The sequence below is a fragment of the Heterodontus francisci genome, chromosome 4 (genome assembly GCF_036365525.1).
Source record: "Heterodontus francisci isolate sHetFra1 chromosome 4, sHetFra1.hap1, whole genome shotgun sequence".
In the NCBI taxonomy this organism is placed as follows: domain Eukaryota; kingdom Metazoa; phylum Chordata; class Chondrichthyes; order Heterodontiformes; family Heterodontidae; genus Heterodontus; species Heterodontus francisci.
This window is the reverse complement of record NC_090374.1, coordinates 203251074-203265419: the sequence shown is the minus strand read 5'-3', so window position 1 is coordinate 203265419 and position 14346 is coordinate 203251074.

Below are 14346 nucleotides of genomic sequence, written 5' to 3'. Positions count from 1 at the left end.
GCAAATCCTAAAATAGGTAACTCTGCACTGTCTATATTAGTTAGCTGTTCAATAAACCTGTTTGATATCTTCAATTAAAGCATCTCATTTGTGTTGCATCAGAAAACATAAAAAGCTTCTCATTACAGAGTACCCAACCCTAAGTCTTGGCCTTCCCCGCAACCCCCCCCACCTCCACCCAACACAATCCATTTTCTCCCCATTGACTGTAACCATTCCCTCTGCTAGCCAGTACCCTGAATTTGCTCCACATGTCACCAACATTGACAGCATTCATCCCTCCCTTTAGGCCCTTTATGATCATCTGTTGACTAATGCTCAAATCAGCCCACCACCCCCGCAGCCACCCACATCCAGCTTCAGCAGCAATAACAACCGCTACACACTCTGGACGCTCCCCTCCTCTCTCCCCTGTTCCTCCATGTACCCAATTACCTCACCCTGTCCTCCCCTCCTCCTCCTCCCTCCTCCTCCCTCCCCTGCTCCTCCATGTAACCAATTACCCCACCCTATCCACCCCTCCTCCACCATCTCCTGCTCCTCCATGTACCCAATTACCCCACCCTGTCCTACCCTCCTCCTCCTCCCTCCCCTGCTCCTCCATGTACACCGCCCCCCCCACCATGTTTTCACCACCATCTCCTGAGAAGAATCACCCATACTGGTGTCAAGCCTGGAGCTGAACATCCATTCCAATGTTTTCATTTCTTGTGTCAGTTAATTCAAGAAATTAAACAGCTGACCTCAGACACAATATACAAAGCTGTACGCCATGTTTAAATGAACATGAACTTGGTGGAATGGAAATACCACTCCTCGTTAACTTAATCTGCCAGGTAAGACTTAATTGGAATTAAGTGTAGTGTAACTGCATGCACAGTACGGTAATGAATGCAAAGCTGCAATCCACCACAGTGCGGGGGTGGGGGAGAGCCCCGGACCGCCGCTGACTTAATTTTGCTAAAATATCCCACCGTCGGAAATCCAAGAAAACAACTCACACCTGGTTAAATCACCCAGACGGCAGCAAATCTGTGCTCGCAGGGCCCATAACACACCCCACACCCCGCCGCACGCCCACCCCCCCCCCCCCCCCCCACCCACTCCTCCCCAGCCCACAAGTGTCTGGAACAAATTGCTGAATAAAGTTCTCATTAGAGAATTATAAATACTGCCTTTTTGCTGGAGGAATTGGAACAGGTACTAACTGCTAACTTAATATAGCTGCCTGCTGTTATTTTATAGTTGTTTTGTTGCTTCTAATATTTTTCTGTGTTGTCTTTTTTTGTAACGTATCCATTTAGTTATTCATTGAATTAGTTTAACAACTGAAATGGGCAGATGGTATTCCATGCACAGCTTGAAAAGAATCAAAAACCCAAAGCGTAGCAGTAAGAAACTATGGTCAAAATTCTAGTTAAACAGCAAATGGCAACCAGGGAAAGGGCATATTGTATTACAAAGGAATGCTATGTACTGACAACTAATTTATGTTTCATTTCCTGCTGTCCTGAATGAGTTGATTCCTTGCTGGGATACAGTTCTCGAGGATCACCCTCTGACACATCAATCACTGACATTACATAGAATATACAGCACAGGAACAGGCTATTCAGCCCAAATTGTCTGTACTCGTGTTTAAACTCAGAGTCACCACCCATTTCATCTGCCTCATCTCAGCCTTTCAACATATCGTTCTAGTCCCTTTCTCTCATGTGCTGGTCTAGTTTCCTCTTGAAAGTATCTATTTCCCTCAACCTGCAGGGAGAAGTTCCACTCTCTGAGTGAAGTGATTTCTCCTGAATACCTTATTGGATTTATTAGTAATAATCTAGTATATACTGTCCCTAATTTTGGATTCTTCCTCAATTGGAAATATTCTCGCCACACCTACCCTGTCAAGCCCATTCATAATTTTAAAGACTTCTATTGGGTTCATTCTAAGTCTTTTATTTCTGGAAGGAAAAAGACCCAACCTGTTTAATCTTTTCCAATAGCTGTTATATCTCAGTTCTGGTATCATCCTTGTAAATCTTTTTTTTCACTTTTTCTAGTGCTTCAAAATCCTTTTTATAGTATGGAGACTACTTCTGTGCACAGAAGTGCACAGCGTCCGAGACAAGTTTTTAATATAACTTCATTAATTGTTAATTCCATATCCCTAGAAATAAATCCTGGTGCTTTATCACTTCTGATTGTTTTACTGACATGCAATGCTGCTTTTAATGATTTGTTCACCTCCATCCCTAGCTCCCTTTGCTCTTCAGTTTCCTCCCATTCAGTTTCTTAGTTTCTAAGTTGTAAGCCATGTTTCTATTTTTCCTACCAAAGAGCACCACTTCATATTTACTTATGTTAAATTGCATTTGCAACTTAGCTGCCCAAACTGCAAATGTTCCTATAGCTTGTATAATGTTGCTTTCTTCCTCATTGTTAGCTACACCCTCCAGTTTGGTATTATCTGCAAATTTCGACTGTACCTAAACCATCTCCTCTTTAACGTTCTGTTACAAAAGAACAAAGAACAGTACAGCACAGGAACAGGCCATTCGGCCCTCCAAGCCTGATGCCTGCCTAAATTAAAACCTTCTGCACTTCCGGGGTCCATATCCCTCTATTCCCATCCTATTCATGTATTTGTCAAGATGCCTCTTAAACGTTGCTATCATACCTGCTTCCACCACCTCCCCCGGCAGCAAGTTCCAGGCACTCACCACCCTCAGTGTAAAAAACTTGCCTCGCACATCCCTTCCAAACTTTGCCCCTCGCACCTCAAACCTATGTCCCCTAGTAACTGACTCTTCCACCCTGGGAAAAAGCTTCTGACTATCCACTCTGTCCATGCTACTCATAACTTTGTAAACCTCTATCATGTCGCCCCTCCACCTCTGTCGTTCCAGTGAAAACAATCCGAGTTTATCCAACCTCTCCTCATAGCTAATACCCTCCAGACCAGGCAACATCCTGGTAAACCTCTTCTGTGCCCTCTGCAAAGCCTCCACAGCCCTCTGGTAGTGTGGCGACCAGAATTGTACGCAATATTCCAAGTGTGGCCTAACTAAGCTTATGTACAGCTGCAGCATGACTTGCCAATTTTTATACTCTAGGCCCCGACCGATGAAGGCAAGCATGCCGTATGCCTTCTTGACTGCCTTATCCATCTGTGTTGCCACTTTCAGTGACCTGTGGACCTGTACGTCCAGATCTCTCTGCCTGTCAATACTCCTAAGGGTTCTGCCATTTACTGTATACTTCCCACCTGTATTAGACCTTCCAAAATGCATTACCTCACATTTGTCCGGATTAAACTCCATCTGCCATTTCTCCGCCCAAGTCTCCAACCAATCTATATCCTGCTGTATCCTCTGACAATCCTCATCACTATCCGTAACTCCACCAACCTTTTGTGTCGTCCGCAAACCTACTAATCAGACCAGCTACATTTTCCTCCAAATCATTTATATATACTACAAACAGCAAAGGTCCCAGCACTGATCCCTGCGGAACACCACTAGTCACAGCCCTCCATTCAGAAAAGCACCCTTCCACTGCAACCCTCTGCCTTCAATGACCGAGCCAGCTCTGTATCCATCTTGCCAGCTCACCTCTGATCCTGTGTGATTTCACCTTTTGTACCAGTCTGTCATGAGGGACTTTGTCAAAGGCTTTACTGAAGTCCATGTGGACAACATCCACTGCCCTTCTTTCATCAATCATCTTTGTCACTTCCTCAAAAATCTCGATCAAGTTAGTGAGACACAACCTCCCCTTTACAAAACCATGCTGCCTCTTGCTAATAAGTTAATTTGTTTCCAAATGGGAGTAAATCCTGTCCCGAAGAATCCTCTCCAATAATTTCCCTACCACTGACATAAGGCTCACCGGCCTATAATTTCCTGGATTATCCTTGCTACCCTTCTTAAACAAAGGAACAACATTGGCTATTCTCCAGTCCTCTGGGACTTCCTCAGCCAATGAGGATACAAAGATTTCTGTCAAGGCCCCAGCCTCCCTCAGTATTCTGGGGTAGAACCCATCAGGCCCTGGGGACTTATCTACCTTAATGTTTTTCAAGACGCCCAACACCTCCTCCTTTTTGATAACGACATGACCCAGACTATCTACACTCCCTTCCCTAGACTCATCATCCACCAAGTCCTTCTCTTTGGTGAATACTGATGCAAAGTACTCATTTAGTACCTCGCCAATTTCCTCTGGCTCCATGCATAGATTCCCTCCTCTGTCCTTGAGTGGGCCAACCCTTTCCCTTGCTACCCTCTTGCTCTTTATTTACGTATAAAAAGCCTTGGGATTCCCCTTAATCCTGTTTGCCAATGACTTTTCATGACACCCTTTAGCCCTCCCGACTCCTTGCTTAAGTTCCTTCCTACTTTCTTAATATTCCTCAAGGGCTTCGTCTGTTCCCGCCTTCTAGCCCTTACGAATGCTTCCTTTTTATTTTTTTATTTTTGATTAGGCTCACAATATCCCTCATTATCCAAGGTTCCCAAAATTTGCCAAACTTATCCTTCTTCCTCACAGGAACTTGCTGGTCCTGGATTTTAATCAACTGACATTTGAAAGACTCCCACATGTCAGATGTTGATTTCCCCTCAAACAGCCGCCCCCAATCTAAATTCTTCAGTTCCTAACTAATATTGTTATAACTAGCCTTCCCCCAGTTTAGCACCATCACCCGAGGACTACTCTTATCCTTATCCACAAGTACCTTAAAACTTACGGAATTATGGTCACTGTTCCCGAAATGCTCCCCTACTGAAACTTCGGCCACCTGGCTGGGCTCGTTCCCCAATACCAGGTCCAGTACGGCCCCTTCCCTAGTTGGACTATCTACATATTATTTCAAGAAGCCCTCCTGGATGCTCCTTACAAATTCTGCCCCATCCAAGCCCCTCGCACTAAGTGAGTTAAGATCACCCACCACTACAACCCTGTTGCTTTTACATCTTTCCAAAATCTGTCTACATATCTGCTCCTCTATCCCCCGCTGGCTGTTGGGAGGCCTGTAGTAAACCCCCAACATTGTGACTGCACCCTTCCTATTCCTGAGCTCTACCCATATTGCCTCGCTGCATGGCCCCTCCGAGGTGTCCTCCTGCAATACAGCTGTGATATTCTCCTTAAACAGTAATGCAACTCCCCCACCCTTGTTACAGTTTTGACATCAACATTTAATTCCAAATTACTGGGCCAAATCTGTTCTGACCCAACTGAGATTAACCCTCCCCCAATTATTTTATTCTGGATTTCTCCTTTTCCTTTTTTCATAGCTAACTAAACCTGATACAATGATCACTGTTCCTTAAATGTTCCCCGACTGACACTTGACCCCCCGGCATTCCCAGAACCAGATCCATCAAAGCCTCCTGAAACATAACTATTGTAGAAAATTCTCCTGAACACAGTTCAGAAACTCTTATGCCTATCTGCCTTTTCCACTGTTCGTATTTCAGTCTATATCAGGATAATTAAAGCCCGCATCATAATTTCTTTATATTGTTGCTTCTGAAATTTGCTTCTCGGTCTGTCTCTCATGTCTGTCTCTCGGTCTGTCTCTCGGTCTGTCTCTGTCACACCCCCGCAACACGCAACACCCCCCCCCACCAGGCTCTGTCACTCCCCCCCCCCCCCCACTCTCTCACCTCCCTCCCGCCTGGCGCTCTCGCTCGCCCCCTCTCCGTGCTCTCCTCACCCACCACCCCTTAGTAAATGAGACATAACATGTTTCAATTTTTTGTTTCCAAACTGCAAATATAAACTTCAATGTAAACAGTTCATTTCATAACACAGTTACTTCGGTATGGTGTTCATTTTCTATCATGAGTAGGATATCGTCTGACATCAGATGTAGTCTCATTTGAATCTTGTTCTTTAACTGAGGTGCTGATATCGGAAGCAGGTTCAATGCTTGCTGATGGTGTTTTCACCCAGGTTGACCCCCAGGTCAATTCCTGGGAGCCATACCCTTTCCCTCAGGAGCTGTTTGGTCTTGACTGTTCCCTGGTGGCTTTCATATTCCCTCAGAGTGTGGAATGACAATACAGTTGTTGCATAAAACAAGATCAGATGTAGTTGTAAAGGTGAGCTCATTTCGAAAATTGTGAAGACCTTGTGTGTGAGCGATTTTGTTTGTGGATGCTTTCTCAATCACTCCTTTCCAGTTTCAAGATGCCATCGCCTTTAGACATGGTTGCAAAGCCTCATCTTGTTTTGTTGCTTCTTTAATGTTGGCTAGTTTTAGCGACTTTGGCTCTGCATTTTTGCTTCTGAAGTTAACCATAGCACCATACAGCACCAAAGGAGGCCAGTCAGCCCATCGTGTCTGCACCGGCCAAAAAAATCTAGCTGCCCAATCTAATCCCACCTACCAGCACCTGGTCTGTAGCCTTGCTGGTTACAGCACTTCAGGCGCATGTCCAGGTACCTTTTAAATGAATTGCGGGTTTCTGCCTCCACCACCCTGGCAGTGAATTCCAGACACCCACAACCCTCTGGGTGTAAACGTATTTCCTCATGTTGCCTCTAATCCTTCTACAAATCACCTTAAATCTGTGTCCCCTGGTAATTGACCTCTCCACTAGGGGAAACAGGTCCTTCCTGTCTACTCTATCCAGACCCCTTGTAATTTTGTACACCTCAATTAAGCCACCCCTCAGCCTTCTCTGTTCTAAGGAAAACAACCCTAGCCTATCCAATCTTTCCTCATAGCTGCAACTTTCAAGCCCTGATAACATTCTTGTAAATCTCCTCTGTACTCTCTCCAGAGCAATTATGTCCTTCCTGTAATGTGTTGACCAGAACTTTATGCACTACTCCAGATGTGGCTTAATCAGTGTTTTATACAGTTCCAGCTAGTTAAGATGTTGTTTAGCAACCTTTTCCTCATGACTAGCAGGACCAACTGTCAGCAGCAGATGTCGTGAAAGATAATCTGCTGGGTTGAGCTTGTCTGGCTGATACTCAACATGGAACTCGTACTCTTGTAGTTTGAGTATCCAATGTACAATGCGAGGGGGTGGTTTGCTATGTAGATTGTTGAACATGCTCACTGGTGCTCTATGGTTATAACTTTAAACTCACTTCCATCAAGGTAGAGATGAAAGTGTCAGATTTACCCCATGCAACTGCTTCTCTCTATTTGTGAATAACGATCTGCTTGCGATCACAATTTGATGGGTTACCTGTCTTGTCTTTCTGTGTGAGAACTGCACCTAAGCCATCCGGGCTTGTATCCACGACTAGCTGGGTGGTTTCCTCAGGGTCGAAGTAGGTATTTGTGCAACTTACTGACAAACGTCGCTTGATCTGGTGTATCACCTGTTTGTGTAATTTACTCCATCTCCAATTGGTGGTCTCTTTTGTCAGATCATGTCGGCGGGATAGTTCTGATGAAAGGTCACAGGCCTGAAACATTAACTCTGTTTCTCTCTCCACAGATACTGCCAGACCCGCTGAGCATTTCCAGCACCTCTGTATTTATTTCAGATTGCCAGCATCTGCAGTATTTTTCTTTTATTAGCGAGATCAGGAATGAGAGACTGCAATACGTGACGAGTCCGAGCAGACTGCAGACTTCCTGCATGTTTGTAGGATCTGCAGTGTTTACAATGGTTTCAACTTCCCATGGATCTGGTGATACTCTTCACCACGGAAGACATGCCTGAAAATTTCAGTTTTGCTTTCATTAAACAAGTGCCTGTCTTTGTTCAAGGTGAGGTTACAGTCTCTAAGGTATTGTAGGTATGCATGTAATTGTGTCTCAAGTTCCCTTGCAATGTTGCCATAGATGAGAATGTCATCACTGATGTTCAGTGTGACTTCAAATCCTTGAAGTGCAGATTGAATCAAGTGCTGAAAAACATCAGCTGCTGTGCTGACTCTAAAGCTCAGCCTCTTGTATCAGAAAAGACCGATGTGAGTAGAGAATACATTAAGATATCTCAATTCTACAGCAAGCTAGATTTGATGGTAGCCTGCATTGAGGTCAAGTTTAGTAAAGTGTTTAGCACCATTCCCTTTCTCTGATATCATCGATTGTCATTGTCAAGTGGCTTTCTCGTTGTATGGCTTGGTTTGGTGATCGCATATCAACACAGATTCTGATCTGGTTCTCACTCTTGGGTTTCTTGATGATTTGTATGGGTGAGACCCAAGGGGTCAGCTCAACCCCAACTTTCTCAATGTCTAGGTCAAGTAGGCGTGAAGTTCTTTCTCAGTCAGTTTCCTGAAATGAAATGGTATTTGTCACTGATGCGCAACTGGTGTCACATTAGGGTTTACATGTAGCTTGCATGTAAACCTTTCAGCTTTTCAATAACACCAGTGAAGTGATCAGCGTATAGTTTGAGAATATTTTTATTATGCATAGGAATTACACATGTGACTGCAATCATGTGCAGATCTGTTGCTGTGTGGAAACTGATAAGCCAATATGACATTGAATACAACTTCCGTTCTAGTGTCTTTGAATGAGACTGACATTTCAAAAGTCCCGAGGACTTTCAGGAGTTGTCACTGTTGTAAGGGAAAATTTTGTGCTTCCTGGTTTGCAGAGAATGGGGAAATCCTGAAGTTTGTTGAATATCTTGTTTCCCATTACATTGTAGGATGCGCTTGTGACTGAGAGCATCTACATCCGAACAGTCAATTGTCACTGTCACATGTGGCTGTTTGCTGTGTCTGAGAGACAGCTCAAATGTATGTTCAGGGTCATCTGTCTCGACATTAACTACATTCTCTTGCCATTTTGCTATAGTCGCATATAAGACACCCTTTTGTTGGTATAGGTCTTAGTAGTTGATTTTTGCTGATGAGTGACAAACATGAGCAAAGTGGTTGGGTTTTCCACAAGCTTTACAGTGTTTACCAGTAGCAGGACACTCTGTCCGATGTGGGTAAGAACCACCACAGTGGAAACATTCTTTGGATAAGTCACAACTCTTTGTGAGATGGCTGTTGTTGCTTTGCAGATGGTTTCCTGGCACATGAGTGATGAATTGGAGTGTGGTAGCTTCTGTTAGCAGCCTCAATTTCAGTAGGTCTGGACTCTTGCTAACTCCAGCAGCTCTGACAGCTTTCTGTCTTTCTCGAGTGCTTTTTGGCGTAGTTGACTGGAGAGATAGCCTTCGATTATTTGTGTTTTGATTTCCTGTTCAACATGTTTAACATCCCCAAAGTCACATCTGGTTGCCAATTGCCTCACACGTGCCTTGTTGGCCAATTGTCTCATTTGCTTCTTACTTAGTGCGTCAGAAGACAATGGTTTCATATGTGTCATTTTTCTTTGGTGTAAAGTAGGTTGTCAGTACATTTTTTTGCTGAGTCGTAGTCATTTTGCTCAGGTGTATGTGTCTCAGATATCTCTTCATTCTTCAGCTCCATAGCATAGAAGTGAGGTCTTTTTCCTTCGTCATCTGTGATTGCGAAACCTGGCATCGCACCTTTGAAGTGTTGCAGCCACTTTTGCCGATGTGGGATACAGTTGATGGCTCTGAATGCACATTAAAAGGTGGTAGGTTGGGCATAGACAACACCATATTGGAGTGGTAAAGGATCCGGGTTCACGCTCCTTTGAGAGAACATTTCTCCGCAATGATCCGAGATTTTTTTTGTTAGGATGGTTATTTTGAGTAGATCAGTGTGTGTGTATACATTGTACAAGCTTCCTGTGTGTCACTCAAACACAGTCTCCAACTTAAAATGCTGTCTGTAAAAGTAAACAAAAACCTTGCAAAATTTTCATATCTTAAAGCAATGTTTCTGTTTTTTTCACTATCCTTTGCTACTTACCTCATCACCGTTGTGATGTCCCTTCGGATTTTAGTGAGGTCTGACCAAGTTTAGTATAAGATGTGAGGCTTAGACTGAGACAGCATGATGTTGAACATAAAGACTTCTTTATTCTGTTTTACTTTCCCTTTGCTAGCATGTGTGTTCTACAGCAGCCGCTAGAGTACACAATGCACAATATAGTTGCAATTTCAAAACACTATGTGCCTCATGAAGTGAAGCTCATTTAAACCACGCATTTAACCTTCTAATCTGTTCCAATTTGCATGTAGCTCAGGTAACAATCGAGTCTATTAATTCAAAGTTTGCAAGTGACAGAAAACCTACGAAATGTAAGTAGCAAGGATGATGGTCGCAGACTTCAGGAGGACGTAGGCAGACTGGTAAAATGGGCAAACATGTGGCAGAGAAGTCTGAAGTGATGCATTTTGGAAGGAAGAATGAGCAGAGACAATATAATCTAAATGGTATAATCTAAAGTGGGTAAAGGAATTAAAAGACACAAATCTTTGAAGATGGCAGGAAAAGTTGATAAGGCTTTTTGTTTTTTTAAACGAAAGTATACGGGATCCTTGGCTTTATAAACAGTGACACTGAGTTCAAAAACAAGGAAGTTTTGCTAATGCTTTACAAATCAGTGGTGTGACCCAAGCTAGAGGACTGTGCCCTGTTCTAGACTTTAGTGAGTGTAAAGAGATTTACTGGAATGGTACAAGAGATGAGAGATTTCAGTTATTGGGAGAGATTAGAGAAGCTCCGATTGTTCTCACAAGGGTGATTTAGCCATGGTTTTAAAATCATGAAGATTTTTTTGACAGTAAATAAGGAAAAATTGTTTTCAGTGACAGAAGGGTTGGTAACCACAGGATACAGATTGAAGGGCATTGGCAAAAGAGCTGAGGTTTTTTTTTACACAATTGTTTGTTGAGTGCTGGAATGCACTGAATCACAGAATTATTACAGCACACAAGGAGGCCATTCAGCCCATCATGTCTGCATCAGTTCTCCAAATGAGCAATTCACCGAATGCCTTTCACCCCGCCTTCCCCCTGTAACCCAGTATATTCTTCTTTTTCAGGTAACAGTCTAATTTCCTTTTGAATGCTTTGATTAAACCTGCCTCCACCACATTCTCAGGCAGCGCATTCCAGACCTTAACCACTCACTACGTGAAAACGTTTTTCCTCATGTCACCATTGCTTCTTTTGCCAATTACTTTAAATCTGTGCCCTCTCGTTCTCGATCCTTTCACGAGTGGGAGCAGTTTCTCTCTCTCTACTCTGTCCAGACCCCTCATGATTTTGAATGCCTTTATCAAATCTCATCTCAGCCTTCTTTTCTCTAAGATAAACAGTCCCAACTTCTCCAATCTATCTTCATAACTGAAGGTCCTCACCCCGGAACCATTCTCGTCAATCCTTTCTGTACTCTCTCCAATGCCCTCATATCTTTCCTAAAGTGCGGCACCCAGAACTGGACACAAGATTCCAGCTGAGGCCGAACTAGTGTCTTATACAAGTTCAACATAACCTCTAAAATGAAAGCAAAATACTGCAGATGCTGGAAATCTGAAATAAAAACAATACTTGAAGAGGAGAAAATCACAGGGCTATGGGGCAAAACAGCAGGGGAGGGGAACTAATTGGATAGTTCTCTCAAAGAGGCATGATGGGCTGAATGGCCTCCTTCTATGCCCTAAGCTTTTATAGCTACAAAATACTTTCTTTGCCATATATTTTGGCACTATGGGTGCTGTTTCAGGTCCAAATTGCTGTCCGCATCATGCTTTCACGCTTCTGGTGTGGGCTGTGGTGGACGCCATTTTGGATAGGTTGTTAGCACAGGCGCTGGGACTGTGCACAGGCAGATCATGGCTTCAGTCAGCATGCCATACTGAGTTGACCCGAGCAGTGCCATTTTCAACCTCTACACTCCAGCAAACATTCTCACTGAACTCTGCACAGCTGAGTGTGTGCTCAGCCGCAGGAAGGACCAACCTCCACTCCACCACACCCCATCCAGCCAATGCCGTTTGACGGGATCACTTACCACTTTCAGCTTAGTTGCTGATTTACTGATTTCTAGTAGCTGAGGCTAATTTGGTAGAAGTGCTTGGAGGTTTGTACTAAAGCTGATGAAATCTACAGGGAATTGTGTGACATGTGGTGAAGGCTTTGGTTCGCACTTCAAAGGTTCTGCTCAGATCACTTGCACCAGTCATGGATGCTGTAGTTTCGCTTCCACTTGGCCTGCAACATGTCAGAGAGTGAGCAGAGATGACACAGGGCTGCTTGAAGAGGGAGGACAGGGGAAACAATGAAAATTTGCAACCCAGGTGGAGGCCATTCGTTCCATTGTGTCCGTACCAGCCGATAAAGAGTCATCCAATCTAATCCCACTTTCCAACTCTTGGTCCATAACCCTGTAGGTTCCAGCACTTCAGGTGCATATCCAAGTATTTTTTAAATGCGATGTGGATTTCTGCCAATAAGGGCTGTCAGCAGGAGTCCATATCTACTCAACGTCTTCAGGGAGCAATTTGTATACCTCCACCTAAGCCAGGAACAACATGTATGATGTCTCCATTCCACTAGAGTGGTGCTCATTGAAATCTGTCACTTCCTGCAGGCAGACCTGCAGCCTCTAGGCAGGGCAAGGACAACATTGCCAGTCGCTGTAAAGGTGACCGTGGCTATGAACTCCTTTAGCGTCAAGCTCCTTCCAGTTGGAGAATGGCACATCTCTATCATCTTGCAGTTCAGCGTCTACTGGTGTATAAGGGAGGTGACTGATGCACAGAGAGGGTAATACATTGTATTATCTCTTTCTTTTCAGAGAGAAGTAGGTGGCACATGCTCATGGTTTCACCAGGATAGCAGGCTTCCCCATGGTGCAGGCTGCCATTGACTGTACATGTGTGCTTTGCAAATGTCGCATATAAATTCAGCAACTGCAAAAAGCTGGTGTGCAACCATACCTAGCGCATCATGCTTGCCAGTACCCTGTATCCATGATGGCTTTATTCTGTGTCAGTCCAATGTACCTTCAGCATTTGAGCCTCAGCGAGAGACCGGAGAGTGGCTGCTGACCACCTAACTCATGATTCCAGTGTGCAACCCATGCACATGTGGGCAGCGTGCATAGAATGAGATCCACCCTGCCACAAACAAAGTCAACAAATCACCCTCAGCAGTCATAGAGTGATACAGCACTGAAACAGGCCCTTCGGCCAACCGAGTCTGTCTCGACCAACAACCACCCATTTATACTAATCCTACATTAATCCCATATTCCCTACCACATCCCCACCATTCTCCTACCACCTACCTACATTAGGGGCAATTTACAATGGCCAATTTACTTATCAACCTGCAAGTCTTTGGCTGTGGGAGGAAACCGGAGCACCCGGCGAAAACCCACGCGGTCACAGGGAGAACTTGCAAACTCCACACAGGCAGTACCCAGAATTGAACCCGGGTCACTGGAGCTGTGAGGCTGTGGTGCTAACTACAGTGCCACTGAGATGTCTGTCTGTCATCTGCCTTTGCTTTGTCTGAGTGCTCCTACTCAGTGCTACCTGAGTGGCTGCTGGAAAGCTGCTGATGTTCAGTGGGGGAGACTGCAGATGGCCTTGCCAGATGACCTCAAGCAGATCTGGGCCTAAAATTCTTGGCAATGGACTGCACCACCTTGGCCTGGGGGGGTGGAGCAGCAGTCTGGGCTGGCTGTCTAACTGCTAGGCAAGGGCACGGGTGGAGTGGTAGTTGTGGGAGGATGAATGCTTTCATTCTGAGAGAACACATCCGATTCATGTTCCATGGAGCCTTTGCTGCTCCCCTGGGAAGGTACCTCAGCAATCTTAGCAATGTGTTAGAGCACAAATTGTAGACTGCTGTGTGACCCTACAAGCCCCTGTGAACACTGGTCTCCGCAGCCATGGTGGCAGCAAGCTGCACTTACATGACTTCAGTCTGAGCTTCCATCGCAGCACCAGACATTATGCAGCTTCTAACTGTGCTGCAATGCCTGTGCTAGGTCTGCGAGTGATCTTATGGAGTTGGCCATGCTGTAAAGCACAGGCATCAAGCTCTGCCCAAAGCCCTGCGCAAGATTGGTGCTTATTTCCTCCATGCTCCTTGATAAATGTCTGGCAGTGCACCAAGCATTTCTGTATGCAGATCCATAAACCTTCTCTATGCTGCCCCATCAAAGTCTTCATCTGAGTCCACTGAAACGGAACTTGTGTGTCTGATCTCTTCCTTTCGGCAGCCTGGCACTTGTACTATCCTTTCCCCCCACCTGGGCTGCAGGTCACTCATACCTGGTATTGTGCCTCTAAGCTAATGTCTAAAGTAGACACAGTCAGCATCTGAGCTGGTACCTGCGAGAGTGTCAGTGTAAATGACAGTGTTTCTTCATCAGTCTCTTCTTCCTCTACTGCTTCTTACTACTACACAACTGCCTGGCCAGGTGGCAGTTCTTCTCGAGAAAGGCACAAGTGTAGGGGATAGCGGAAAGCCAAATGTGAATCCTTAA